Below are 15237 nucleotides of genomic sequence, written 5' to 3' on the forward strand. Positions count from 1 at the left end.
CAGCCAGTGTTTTATTTTCCCTGGGCTTCTTTCAAAATGTCCAAATCTAAAAATGTCAGCATGCAGGCAGAGTGCTTTAGGGCGGTCTACGCTTAGGAGGGTTGTCTATTCTGAATTATTACCAGGCGGCTTGTTAGGAGTCCTTGTTTTCATTTACCAAGCTAGTGCATTCCGGGTGATCTAATCTTTGCAAGATGTAAGGCCGCAATCCAGAAGTAGATACCCATTGATGAATAGCACTTACACACGAGGGCTATAAAGCCCCAAATGACACTAAACTGTGATTTTCAGACCTTGTTTTAATGTGCGGTGCAAGTGCATTTTGGGAGTTGCTGTTTTGGTTTGTCCCCCACACCCCCAACATTATAAAATGGTAAATTATGTAGTGGTAGGTTTCACCGTGGTGGGGGTGTATTAACAGAGGTAGTGGTGAGAAAAGGAACAAGTGAGTTGCCCCAATAAAAGAAAGGGGAAAAAAGAAAAACACCCACGATGACAAACCACAAAGTCACTTGTAATTTGTGGGGATTAAATCATGTAGCCACAAGAAGATCACTCCAATTCAAAGAGAATGCCACAATTTCCATTCTTTTTTTATTTTTTATTTGTTTATAGTTACATAGTAACTTTTACAAAAGTTTAAAACATAGTAAAAACACATGAAAATGAATAAATATAGCATAAACTTCACAGTACAAAAATTCACAGAAAAATACAGTGCCAAACGTTAAAAGGATTACATTTTCCCACATTCAATTTCCTTTCCTCATAAGACATCTAAAGTGCTCCCAGTTTCTAAAAGTAACACATAATCCTAGTACAATATATAATACAGTAATCGGTTCCTTCGATACAATTTAGAGACAGCAATAATAGATCTTCAGAAATCTTACTACTGCAATCTGTAATTTAAGTCGTTTGCCGTGCAATTTCCATTCTCGGAGTCACCATTTCTGGAGCTAGTCCACAGAATTGGGAGACATTGGGAGCGTGGAGCACTTCTATGGAATCCCTATGTGCTGTGGTAGATCAGAATCAGGAGACGGACAACGTGGCATTGTGAGTGAACTTTTTCTTTATTCTTTTTTTAACATGTTTTTATTGCCATCTTCATTTTTCAGATCCACAAACATTAGAAACAGTGCAAACACCGACTCACCCACTCTCCAACACCCCCCCAACTCCTCCACCGTCGTTTCACGCTTTGGAAGTGGTACAGTTATATTCGTGCAGTTCAGTTCATCCCCATGAGGTGCAGTCTGAGGGCAGTAGGATTGCCTATAGTCATCTTGCAAAGAGGTCAGTATTGTCTCCCACTCCATTGAGAACTTCGATTGATCTCCTTGTAGCGAGTAGGTTACCCATTCAAAAGGAGACACAGTTCCAGACCTTGGGGATCCAGTCTTGCTCATGTGGGGGGTCCCTAGACCTCCATTTATTTGCAATGACAAGTAAGGCGGCCAGGCTCAAGATGGTATATATGCTTTCTGCCTGTGCTTCGGCCAGGGCTTGCTATCCGGGTTGCAGATACCCAACAGTCATTCTTAAATGCCTCCACTGACTTGGGTGCTGAAGATTTTCCGTATGTTGTCGCTCACTGACCTCCAATACCCTGCCAGTGTAGGGCAGCCCCACCAGATATGTGCCCAATCGCCCATTCCCTGGCAATCCCGCCAGCAGCTTTGCGACACCTTAGGACTCTCAAGTGTAGGTGCGTCGGAGTGTAGTGCCATTGGGTCATTATTAGTGAAAAAGAAAAGGTTCGGAGAATCAAATGCACCAACCTTACTCAAAAAACTTTTTCTTCAAAGGTGAGTCAGTTCAGTATTGTCTTTTTATTTTGCACAATAGGTTAAAGAACATTCAAACAAAAATAGTTCCAATTTTGTGTTTACTTCACACCATTTCAATCCTTAATCCAACTTGATATGAGGTGTTAACTCCACACCTGTAGTTTGGTGGCGCTTCAAGAAAAGATTGTTTTAGTCCATCTCAGTGCATAGCACCGCAGCCGTCAGCAGCTCCTGAAACACCCAACTCCACAGACCACGCCTCCCGAGTGAGAGGTAGATAATAGCGAGCGAGGCATGCTCTGATAGTGATAAGCTGCTAACTTCAACCTTATTCTGCCCAGCAATGTCACTGAGGACCATATTTAGTCGATTCGGGAGAAGGATTTATGCACATGTGAGTAATAGGTAAAGCCATTCTCCGTCCCCCGGAGAGATGTCCATGTGTCTCTCAGGGCCACATGGTCCATCCTAGCTGTGAGAGCTTGTGGGGGCAGGGGAGAACTGACAGTAACAGGTGGTGGTGCTTCTATCGCTCTTCGGAACCCATGCGAAGTTGAGGTCTCCCATCAAAAGCACCCCACTCCCCCTTTCCAAACGCCTCCAAGTCAGCAAGGGTTGCCCTTCGAAAACCATCTTGACCTGAATTTGGGGCGTAGATAGCCACTCGTGTGAGCGCTGCAATGTGGATTATGAGGAACAGATATCTCACCCCCCTTGTCTACTCACATGTCCAGGACCCGTACAGCCAAGCCCACCCGCAGCGCGATGAGAACCCCCGACACTTTCCCCTGGAATATTTGGGGATGTTTCAGCCTAAAGTGGTGCCTGTCCTACTTCCGATGCGAGTCTCTTGCAGGGCTACTGTTAGGCAGAATCCTGTGCAGTTCCCTTAGGGACCACTACACACAATTAAGACCACTAGTGGTAATACAAGTTCACCTTTGGTACAAGCCTGTACTACTATGTTAAAGTGGTAGCAGTAGCGGAGCAGCCAGGCTTATCTCAAGAGAGCAGAGATTACACAAAGGGACCACAATTACTATGACTCAAGCAAACACGGACTCAAAGTTTCAGGTAAAAAATATAAGTACATTTATTTTTAAACCATCTGGTACAAAACACAACACTTCTATAAATTCAAATCCACACGTAAAATCCACTACACACAACCAATTCACTTGGTATAGTATAACTCAAGGTAAGTACCCTATGTTTTAACGGACCGGTGTTGTGAAACAAAAGACGTTACCGGGAATACATATGCGATTACTTTTTGACAGTAATGACAGTTCGGTCTTACTAATGATACGCGTATCCGCGGCAAGTAATGTTACCGGGGCAAAAACACACTTAGCACCCGAGTTAACCAGAGAGAGTGGGGGCAAAAATCATAGGCAATACTTTTGTCAGGGCAGACAGAATCAGAGAACACTTGTTGACAGAAATACAAGAGTCAATAGGCCGGAGCCAGTGTCAAGTGGAACCGGGTTCCTGTTGTTGAGGATCACACAGTCGGACAGTTCAAGATTCAACGTTGCCAGGAGTACTTAGATATTGTCAACAGAGGAAGCAAAAGTTATAAGAAGGAGGGAAGATAAGAACAAACCTTGGAAGAAGAGAAAAGGGATTTACCCTAGTTCTTCAAAGCAGAACACAGAAGCCTTGCTTTGTTGGCCTTATTTGCGAGGGCCTACGAGACTGAGCTCACTGTGCTCACGTTCTCCCGATGCCAATTGCCATCTTGGAATCTCACTTTTCTTTATTCTAGATCACACAAAATCTATACTGTCCCATAGTCTATGATCCTTGGCCCTACTCTATAAATAAAACTATAAAAAGGGTGCTCATTACGATGTACATTACAAATAATAAGTCCTCATTCCAGAATCCTACGCTGACTGAAGTTCTATGAATACTACTATAAAATAAACATAAATCAACAAAGGTACACTTGTGCCTTGGCCCTGATGAAATGACTGGTGATTAGCTGCAGACCCACACACCCAGCCCCATGCAGTCTAAGCCAGTACACCAAATGGCTCTCCAGCCTTCTCTGGTCTGTACTGCTCAATTCAGTACATTTAATTCATGTTGTTTTTTTTTTGTACAAGGGAATGTCTTGCTCGTGTAGCCGGTGGCCTCAATGGGCCCGCATAGTGTGACTACAAGCTTGTCTCCGGAGGGAACACCTAAAAATAAAGACGCAGATACCAGGGTAATAAAAGTATTTATTAAAAGTGGTGCGTTGGTTTCATTTTTGTATGTGTACTGTGTAAGTGTGTGGACCAAGGGCTAGATGGAATGTTAACTTACAAGAAAAGTAGAAAGGAACAACACCATAGAACTCCCCTGCCTATAAATGGGCAGGGCAGGAAAGAATCCAAAGAGGAGTTAAAATAAAAAAGGGGTGCGGGGGTTTCTCAAGTGGCTCCTGTAAGGGAGGCATGGTATCACAAGTACAACACTGGCACAAAAGGTACAATTTGTAAAACCTTTATTTGAAGTTTCAATGGGGTTGGAAAAACTGCTACTTTGCCCTATAGCTAAAATGAGGACGACGTTGGCAGTACGGAAGATTTATCTGTGGTTAGAGCGATTCCCTTACCAGTGGTGGAGGCAAAACTCGCTCCCAGTACTAGCCCGGCGCTCCCCTTTGCCCAGCTTAAAGATGTAACCAGAAATCGGGAGAAGGCTCATTCCTCCCAAATAGCGTCGTCAACTTCCGATTTGGCACTTCATTTGTCTCAAGACATTGCCCTTATTCAAGCTTCTCTGAAGAATAAGGCCAACTGGAATGTTTGTAACAACTCGGCGCCCATGACTGCTATGCTGAAAGACCTTGCGTCTCCTATGGCTCGAGGAAATTTGAATTCAGTTAATTTATTGGATGGGAATGCTTTAGTTCCATCTGGAATAGCGGCACTGGAGGTCCCGGACAACAGTGGGGGCATGCCAAAACCAGATATGGTGGTAGAAGGGGCGTCCAGGGAGCCCCTGAAACATTTGGATGAAAACGTGGGAGACTTAACTTTGGGGTTGGCTATAGGTGGAGCGGTAATGGGCATCACTTCTGCGCTTGAAATAGACCTGCCGGCTACTCCCAACACGAGACGCTCTCCCTTGGTCTCAGCCATCTTTCAATATTCTTATGTGGACTCATCAGGTTGTTTGCTCAATGAATCATTATTTTTGCCACTCAAGCAACCTCACAGGCCCAGCTCAGTGAACAACTCGATGCAGCAAATCCAGTTGATGATTAGGTCAGCTTTGTCAATTTCTCTTGCCCCCTTTGTCAAGCTGTATGCAGCTATTAATGAAGATTTTAAGGGCAAAGCCACTTTGCTGGCAATGGTTCACTGCAAGTTACTCTATTTAGAGGCATTTTCAATGAAAATCCAAACTAGACTGGACTACGAGGCAGAACAAAGTAATAAGTGGCAAAACAGGCTTCGTGATATGGCCAGTGGGGACCAAACGGAGAGGAGATCAACGATGGAATCCATTCTGGACTCTCCAAGATGAATTAAAACTTTGACTACTCCAGATAGACGTCTTTCCATTCCTCCTCAAGATCGGCTATATCCTCTGAGAAAGGATCTATGAGCTGTGGCAATACCCAGAAGGAACCAATGAGTGAGCTGGGCCAGGGAATAGGTCCGGGAAGAGGTCTGGCACTGTTAGCTTCTAAGGAGAGCATTACAACAGAAACCGAGGTTGCAGCGGATCAGGGGCCTATTGCCTTGGCCTCTGAGAAGGCCCCCCCGAGTTATCGAATGGACCTTTGGAGATACGGAATTCAAACTTTTCCATTTTATCGAAAAAAGCAGAAATCAATCCAAATTCCCAAAAAAATGCCTGTGCTACTTCAGTTGAAGAAATAGAGAAATCAACCTCCAACAAAGAAGCAAATGAAGAAAGCCTCTTGTGCGTTTTTTTTTGGAATTTGAAGGAGTCACAGCCTTCGGTGGACTTTCATATCCCCAGAAGTGAGGAGTTGGCCACCGTCGGGGCTGTTTTGGCACCTCTATTGAACACTCAAATCAGTGATATGACTGATTCCACAGGTGGAAGTAATGGACAGCTCTTTGGAGTGTGCAGACTCCCAGTCAAGCCCTTCGGTTGATTACTCATCCTACTCAACCTATTTAGTTGAATCTTCGGAAGAGACGTTGGTAAGGAAAGCATCTCAGCTGGAGCCCCATACTTTGGAGGGTCAGAAGAACAGTCCTTGATTGCCTCGTGCCCTACTATTAAATATAACAGCTGACTTTGAGCCATGCAGATGAAATGAATTACTTAATTTTGGCGGAACGAAGACAGAAGGTGGAAGGAAACAAGAACCCTAGCAAGCTTTCTTCCTTTGTATTGTCTAAGGATAGCAGACCCAGACTGAGGAAAGAGTCATGGGGGTGGGGGGGCAAATCAAAGCCCCTCAAATTTCTACTAGAGCGTGTAAACTCTGATAATGATGGCTTGATCCCTAATAGATCCAATGTGATGATTCTACTACTAGACATACTGGTAGTGGAATTTATTGATGAGGCTCGGCCTGACTGTGTGAAACTGCACGTTCGATCTGAAACTATTAGGTCTAAATTATGGTCAGATGTGCCTCACCTTTGGGCCTTGAACTTTGAGCACACTCAAGTGAAAGAACAAAAAGAATTGATATTGAGGCAGGGCCTAGACCGAAGGTAAGCTTTGAGAGGTCTTCTCGTCCTCGGAGGGTACAGCCAATGTCATGCCAACCTGAGAAGGCGGAGATAGACGAGCAATGGCAACTATCAACTAAAGCAGGAGGGTCTATGTTTAAAACAGATTTGCTGTTGAAAGTTGCTTTTTTTAGACAGCCGAAGGAAGATCGAATTGTGGAACTTCCTATTCTTCACCCAGAGCTTGCCGTAATGGACGAACACTGGTCATGGATCCACAAGGCCTTCAGTACTTCCAACAACCATTAGATTAACATCAGCAATGGCAAGACCCTTTCTTTTATCGGATCTTGCAACACTTGAGGCTTTGGCCACTTGATGAATGATACTCGCATGGATTGGCCTGTGTTTGACACTTTGCTTTTTCAAGAAACATGGTTAATTGAACCGCCTTTGTGTGAACACTAAACGTTTTCTACATCTAGCTCAAAAGGGCGATTTGGGGAGGCCCTTTTCGGGGTTGCCGATAATCATTAAGAAATCCTTACTGTGGAAGGTGGTAAAGCATATCTCCCTAGCCCATAGGTTCAGGCCCTGGTATTGAAATGGCCACAAGAGTATTTCCCAGTGGCAGTTTGTATTAATCTGTACTGGAACCCCGCGAAAACTGGTTGTGAATCATTAATCTCTGAAGTGGTGCAAGTGATAGATGAAGCCAGGGCAGAATGGGTAAATCCAATTATCATCTTGGTAGGGGACTTAAATAGTGTGTCACTCTGGAGAGGAGGGGTGGAATCAAGTGATGGACAAAGAAAAGAAAAAAAGCGAATCAAGAGTTGAATCATGGCTAAATAAAATGTGGTGAAGGGACGGACCTATTGATGTTGAATAATAACACTTGGGGTGATATACCTGCTAAGGCCACGTGGGGTAAGGGAGTGAATGAAGCAATACTGGATTATTGCTTTGTCTCATGGAACATACATCAAGACAATGAATCTTTGGTAGCAATGGAGATGGAGACTAGTGATCACTCCCGCCTCAAGATTGGAAGGGGAAATCAGGCCCGTGAGGTGCGGGAAAAAAAAGCCTTATTGTTGGAGATTTCATAAGGTCGAAATAGACTTTGTCCCTCTACAGGATATTTAGGGGTAACTTTAGGGCTTAGCTCCCATTGAAGAGGGGAGGCCGAAATCTACTCCTGCCCCCCCTTTCCCCAGACACATGAACGGGAAGAAGAGCAGGAAGAATAATGAGCACACTCAGCATTTTGCACCAGTCCCCAGTGCGCCCATGGGTGACAAATATGTAAAAAGATGCCCACTACACCAACCCTGCAACCTGAAAGCAACACAAATCTTCCCCAGAGTGGATGAAGAGCTTCTGGGTGCTAGCAAAGACACTTCAATTGACAGTATTGACTAAAAGCGCTAAGAAGACATGCTACACTAGTCTCAATGCAGCTATACCGCCATGCAGAATATACAAAACACAAGAGTTCCTGTTTAAAGGCTTGCAGATGCTTACATGAATCAACCCTACAGAAAAGCAAACATATTTGGACCACCTAACAGCGCTATAACTCATTAATTCATTCAGTGTAACATGGCACAGTGGGAGCCATGACTGGCTTAGGAAAATTACAGCAAAGTACACTTGTATCAGCAGCGTTGGGATTAGTGCGGACAACAGGAATGCACCTCGCAAACCCCAGCTCAGCCAAGGTTGTGTAACAAGATAAAATTCCTTTCTTTGAACAGCAGTGAACTGAAGCGCAGACAGCATTAATAATTCTTAGAAAATACAGCTAATTGAAAGCTGTAAAAGGCAGAGCAAGACACTTTCGCAAAGCCCAGACATCATTTGCAACAATGTAGCAAGAACACTTGCATGTTGCATTTGAAAACGCAGTCTCTAATTATGACGCAGAAAGAAAACAGTTACCATTACTTGGGGAGATGCATTTGAGCTGAGAGGGAATTATGTCTCAGGGCTGTGGCATCAGCTATACCGATGGGAAGACCTTCACAATGCAACATAAATTAGGTAATGGGGAAACAACCAGGCCAGCCCTCTGACAACGCAGGACCAATGAAATCATTTCTATAAGGGAGCTATATGTGGCCAGTCACTCAGCACCCAATCAGGGTGAGACATGTCCTGGGCACTGGCCCAAGCTGTGATGTCGGCAGGGCACTGTGTCTTAGAAGAAGTGCGTGCAGCCAGGCTCTGGGGGAGATAGAATTTGGATTTGTTTCCCTGCACGGATCCCTGTGTGTGGTCTGGCCAGAATAAAACCACAGTTTTGGAACTTGCTGTTTGCTTGGACTCCTGCTGCATTCCGTTTGGCAAGAAGGGGGGTGTTGGGCCTCCCATGAGTTCTAGATCCCAGGACTCCCAGCAGCCCCCCTTCCTGTGGGTCCACTCCCACCCAACACTATTTGGACCTCACATCTGGGTCTTCAAATTTTGTGCCCCTTTTTGCCAAATATGTCCAGGTACTGGTCCTGAGATCACTCCTGAATTTGTACAAAAACATAATTAGAACATCAAATTAGTAAAGCAAAGAAAGAAATACACAGCTGACTTGAGAGCCTTAAAAGATATTCCCCCAATTACCCGAGCATTGAGTAAAAGAAAGTGCCAGCAGCAATATTAAAAGTGTATGCAAAGCTTTAGAGCTGAGCGCATGCAGGTGGAAGGAGAGAACATGCTGGAGGTCCTTAGAAGAAAAAACTCAAGACACACATGGAGGTGGATAAATAAGGTGGGCACACCTTAGATGGCACTACAGACTACTTGACTGTTAATTAATAAGCTGACTGAGCCACCATCCGTGATGCCAAAGAGTGGTCTTGGAGCCTGGGAAAGCAGGAAGTTTTAGAGGCCTTCTTAGGGCTCAGCACTTCTCGGGCTCCGGGACCAGGTGGCCTATAAAATTGTGCACTAAATTCTACAACATACCCCCCCACGCCCCCATCATGGAAAAGGGCTGTGGTTGTCTCCATTCTTAAGAAGGGAGCTCAAACTGATCGGCGAAATTATCGCCCCATAGCCCTCCTGGACATTCTTGGTAAAATCTTCGCTTCTATATTATTGAAGCGCTTGTCATGTTGGGCATTGGATTCACAGCATCAGGATGAGCGACGGACTGGATTTCTTCAGGGGATTGGTACTGGTTTGAATCTGTTAAAGCTTGAGTCCATGAAGGGCAAACAGAAGTTATATGTTGCCTTCGTGAACTTGGAGCAAGCGTTCGATAATGTTACTCACGAACGCTTGTGGTCCAAATTAAGGGAATGGAAATTAATGGAACCTATGTGTTAGGACAGTTTTTCTGAAGTCCAACTAAGGGCTTAGTAAAACCATTCAACTGAGGCAGTACAAGACTACACTCTTAGTATAAGACTGTACAATATATATAGGGTAGCGTAGACAGAGCAGCCATGCTTATTTTAGGAGGGAGAGAGGGCAGTAGACACAGTACAAGTGAAATTGTAATACAAATGATCCAAAGAAACACTGAAACACTATGTATTGTCAAAATAAAGGATTTATTTAAATACAGGTAGGCCCAAATAAATCTAGGGGTAAGTAAGTACGAATACATTATAAGAAATCACAGTATAAAAACACAACACTATACTTGAAAGCACACAGGCCCAAGTATAAACCTTATTTGGAACACCTAACAGTAGTTCTAGAGAAATCAAAACCTGGCTATACTCTTTTAGTATAGGTCAAGCCTATTCTTTGGGAGTAAGAGACCAATGGTTACTTTCAGATTACTTCAGTAATACCAGGGCAGTAGGCCCTTCCAGTTGTGCAAAATACATTTGTTGAATAGTGAAACACTTATCCTAGGTGCAGTAAAAACCCATAACTACTTTTGTCATAACACACAGTTATACCAGGTGAGTAAAACCTAAGGATGTAATATACAATTACAGATGCTTTTGAAATCAGGGAACCCCAGATTGAGGTTAGCAATAACTCTGGCAACTTATTTGGATGGCACACAGCTAACACAAGGTAAGTAAAACCCATATACTTTAACTTCACAATGAAGGGGAAAGTAAAACCCAATGTCACCCTTTACTGAATAGTTATTCTAGGTAGGTAACAACCTAATACAGACTTATTAAGGACAGGCTAGCAGCACGTCAGGGGAAGCAAGACCCAGTTGGGGGACACTCATACAGTTATCCTAACAGGACTAACGTGGTGAAACCAACAGTTGGAGGACACTCATACAATTACCCTACAGGAATAATCTGGTGAAACCAACACATTACTTTTGTAAAGAGGCACAACCCTATCACAGGACAGTAAAATACCTTCACATCTACTTTCTATTAGACTGGCAAGACAGTGGCTAAGGAAGGAAAGATGTTAACCATATTTCTAAGAATAGTGCATCACACATTCAAGATCAGTAAGAACTTTTGTAACTGTTCACTCTTAGAATTACAGTTACCGACCAACTCTTTACAAGTAAGTTAAACACTTGATTTCTTTTCTAGGAAGAAGTCCCAATCCCTTCAAAGTGTTTCCCTTATTCTTGGAGCACGAGTGTTCTCAGTGGCAGAAGGGGGTCACTAGGACTAGTGACAAACAGGAAGTGTTAGAATAAGATCTTTAGTAGCAAAAGTCAGAGTTCCTTAGGAAAACTGGTCAAACAGGTGAGTACTTTACTTTTAGAGTTAGAAGAGGGTCCAGGGGCTTCTCAGAAGATACCCTAGCAGGATTCTAGCAGTGGGACTGGATGCAGGGACCTCTCAATCACAGAAAACACCCCAGGACTACGCAGAAATCCCAAAAGGCTTAAGCTAAGTATATACCCAAGCCAACACTACCTCAGCAATGAAGAAGAGATTGCAGCAGGAGAACTTTAGGGTCTGCAGCCAAATACCCGGTTAATGGATTCCTTGTCGTGGAGACTGAAAACAAAACCTCAGAAAGGACTTTGTAGCAGGGATCAATGAAGAAAGCTCTAGGCAAGATTTCTCTTGTGGCTGAATGCAGTTCTGTGGGGATTTGGCGCTTTTTCAAGGAGCACAGAAGAAGACAGAAAATCGCGGTTGAATTCTCATCATTTCGGAATTCAGAAGACCATGCACCACACAATGGCAGAAGGTCCCAGGGTATTGGGGTATTGCAAGAACGCAAGGTCGAAACAACCCGTGTGATGGCTCAAAACGCAGGTCTTCTTGAGTTTAGTGGGTCTTACCAGGCTATGGATTCGGGTCGTCGTTTTCAGAGTCCCCAGGTCGATTGGAAGGAAGGGCTGCAGCAGGCTCGGGTTACACAGCAGGCTCTCCAGTCACTGGAAATCATCTTCGCCACTTTTTCTTCGTCATCCTCTTTGGTTTAAGTTCCAGTGGTCGACATGACTTCAGCCTCCAGGTTTCCAGTAATTATCAGGAACTACAGCACAACCTCTGCATTCTTTCCCCGCATTTTACAGGAAAGGGGCATCTGCTTGTCCAATGAGGACAGCCAGCCCCCCACTGGGATTTGTCCCAGTTGAAGCAAGGCGTAAGACAAAGGATGGGGAAGTTTCGGACTCCTCCCCCACTTCCTGTACTTACAGACTAACTGGAGCCTGGGCGGGGTGTCCAGCAGACTCCCGTCGAAGTCAAAACTCACACAAAGGAATTTCCCGCCCTGGATGTCAGGGGAAGGAACAAGAAACGACAAGAAACACTAAAATGGCAGAAAAAGAAGACAGGGGCCATTTTGGTAAAATGAGTACCCTTAGGTGCCTTTACTGCAGCTCTGATCACAGCCCGCGGTAAAGGTGCACCAAATTAGTAAAAGGTATCACTGCCACCAGCCATTAAAGGTAAGCATGTCACTGTAACAGAATTGTTACAGTTTTAGTGTGAAAGGGGATACATTGCATTTCCCCAGCACTCCACATAAGGTGGGGTGCACTGGTTTCACCTAACAAAATGTAAAATGGATTCAAAGATCCTTTCTACCCTTGGGAACTGTAGTTCACTCAAGGTTAGCACAAGAAAGTTAAATGGGGACCACCTAGGACAACACAGCAACAACAGGCACGTATTGCCAATAAGTTGTTAAACATGAGAACTTTAAAAAGACACTATTGAAAGTCTTAAAAATGACACCCATACAAAGAGTTAAAGATTAGGTGAGTGTGGAAAAAGGTTCCCACTCACTGAGGTGTTAATGAGAAATATCCCACTAGAAAAGCAAAATGTTCTAGGGTTAAAGCAGGAAAGGAAGATTTACCAGCTCTGTGGAAATCTTACCTAACACTATGGTAGCACTTTATTCAGATACAATGATGCAGGTTCGCCTTGACTCACAGGGATTGTTATCTAGGGAAATTAAGGTTAACAGGGGCCTTTAGCAGAGCTGTGCACTCGTCCCTATTCTCTTTAATCTTTATATCTCAGGCATGGCCAATTCCCAAACCATGGCCCATGGATTCCCCCTAAACTAAATGGTATCCCAATTCCGTGGTTGATTTACCCGGATGATCTTCTACTGATTGACAAGACCCCAATAGGGCTGCAAAGGCTTTTAGACGCACTTCACTCCTATATGATCCAGAATGACTTAAGCGTAAACGCCAAAAACTCTTAAGATTTTGGTATTTAAGGAGGGTGCCAAAGGCAAGTCAACATCAAACTTTAAATGTTATGCAAATTAGCAGCAATTGGAATGCGTTGACTCGATCACACATTTGGGTGTCTGTGTAAATCAGAGTGTAGTGGAAACCCCCGGGCCAACCTTTTAAGATCAAAAGTAAAAAATCTGGCTTCTCAGGGATCTACATCGTAGATTTGGCAAGTTTTCTATAACCCTGTTAATTATATTCTATACTCAAAAAGTGGTGCCAATCCTTTCGTAAGGGGCAGAAGTTTGTTTAGGAGTTCCCAGATTTGCCAAGGGAAATTTAGAGGGGCTTTTCTGGAAGCAAATTTTACAAATCGCCTGGGGACCAACTCTGTTGGTGACGGTGCGCTATACAATACCTTTAACATTTAACATCTACTTAAGAGTCTACCTATGGCATGTATTCGGTACGAGTTGGGTTTATCATCTCTTTATTCAGCCTCTTTGTGGAAATCTCTTTCTCTCTTTCTCTCTTTCGCAAATCACTGCTTGCTCATTCAATTCCGCAGCGATCTATCTTGGGAGAGAATAAGATGCTTTCCACTCTAGATCTCTTCTCCATATGGAAAAGGACATGTATTGAGTGTCAAGTAGATCTATACCCCTCTGTGACAACCTTCATATCCAATATCGATAAAAAAAGAAACTTTGCCAGCAGGACTGGATCCAAACTCAAGCCAAACGGAACCAATGTACTCTCATGAAAGACTATACCCTGGAGTGTACATCTGAACCAGACACCTAACTATTTGAAGAAGTTCCTGTGTCCATCTGTGCTTGGTCCGTTTTTCAGAATCCGTTTAAATCTGTTTAGCACAAGGGAACTTTTAGTTGCAAGGAAGCAGTTGGACGATGACCAGCTGGCATACAGATTTGCTGGAACCCCTTGGCATGTGTTAACTTGTGCTAACTGGTCCGATTGTCGAACTGTGTTTCTGGGCCCCACAATTGCTACCGCACCAACGCTAGATGCGGATGAGTGGTGGTTAAAATTCTTAATGGGGGAAAGTCACAGGCCGATCTTTGCTCTTGTTAAGTTTCTTATTGGAATTCCTTTAGGTGACGTTTAGGAAATTGCGGGATGCTCAAAGGTTATCTCTTTGCTTTGTCTTCCTCCGAAACATGTGGATATAGTTTGAAGTTTCTTTTTACCTTGTTTTGCCCCTATTGGCTGTTCCTTTTTAGGTGTCTTGTATGATTGTTTTTTCTTTTTTATCTTTATGGTTTCAGGTTTCTGTTTTTTTATTGTCATTGACTTTTAAATTTATCTACGGACATTTAAAAATTGATTTTTATCTTTTTAAAAGAACATTATTTCTATGCAGAGTAGATGAATTAATATTATGTGCATTCTAAATTGGTGTCAGAACTTCCCTAAACCCAAGCTTGTAGTATTGGAAGCACCTCCCATAGCTTCACTAATCTGTACATGCACGACCCCACCGCACCACATCTACACACGGGAACTCCTGTGATTTTATTATGTTGATGTTAATGTAAGCCTTCTCTAATACCAATACTTGTCATTGATACAGGAGAGAAGGAACAAGTTACTTACCTGTAACTGTTGTTCTCCAGCATGGGTCTGGCATGGATTCACATGCTCATGAATATTCCCCGTCGTCAGGCTGGGAATCCTCGGTAAAGAAAAAAACCAGTATCAGTTTCGTTTCTGATCTGTCTTTCGTAGTAACAACCAATCACTGGTCTCTGCGTCATACTGACCACAGCCAATGACTGCCCTCTACCTAAGCACCGCCTCTGGCAGCCATCTTCAGATTTGGAAGCACGTGAAGTGGCAGTATGACCAAGTGAAGAGCCGCAGAGGGGTAGGCGGGAGGGTTCGCATGTGAATCCATGCCAGACCCATGCTGGAGAACAACAGTTACAGGTAAGTAACTTGTTCCTTCTCCAGCATGGGGTCTGGCATGGATTCACATGCTCATGAATAAAGAATACATAGCAGTACACACATGCACAACCACGGGAGGTGGCAAAGGCTCAACATTAAGCATTGCATCAAACTCAACATTAAGCATCTTACCTCCTCACCAGGCTCACCTCAGGCGAACAGGTTGCGCAGCACTGCTTGGCCGACCCTGGACTCTTCCCTGGAATCCCGATCGATGCAGTAGAACTTCGTG

The 15237-nt window shown here is 43.8% G+C and overlaps 1 protein-coding gene across 1 annotated transcript in view; it reads right to left on the minus strand.

The window, feature by feature from the left end:
• The window catches only part of ECHDC2 (enoyl-CoA hydratase domain containing 2), a 190342-nt gene that overhangs the window by 136321 nt on the left and 38784 nt on the right, over positions 1–15237 (minus strand). The window lies entirely within an intron of this gene.

This window comes from Ambystoma mexicanum, chromosome 1q (assembly GCF_040938575.1).
Source record: "Ambystoma mexicanum isolate Mex_15411 chromosome 1q, UKY_AmexF1_1, whole genome shotgun sequence".
NCBI classification, from domain to species: domain Eukaryota; kingdom Metazoa; phylum Chordata; class Amphibia; order Caudata; family Ambystomatidae; genus Ambystoma; species Ambystoma mexicanum.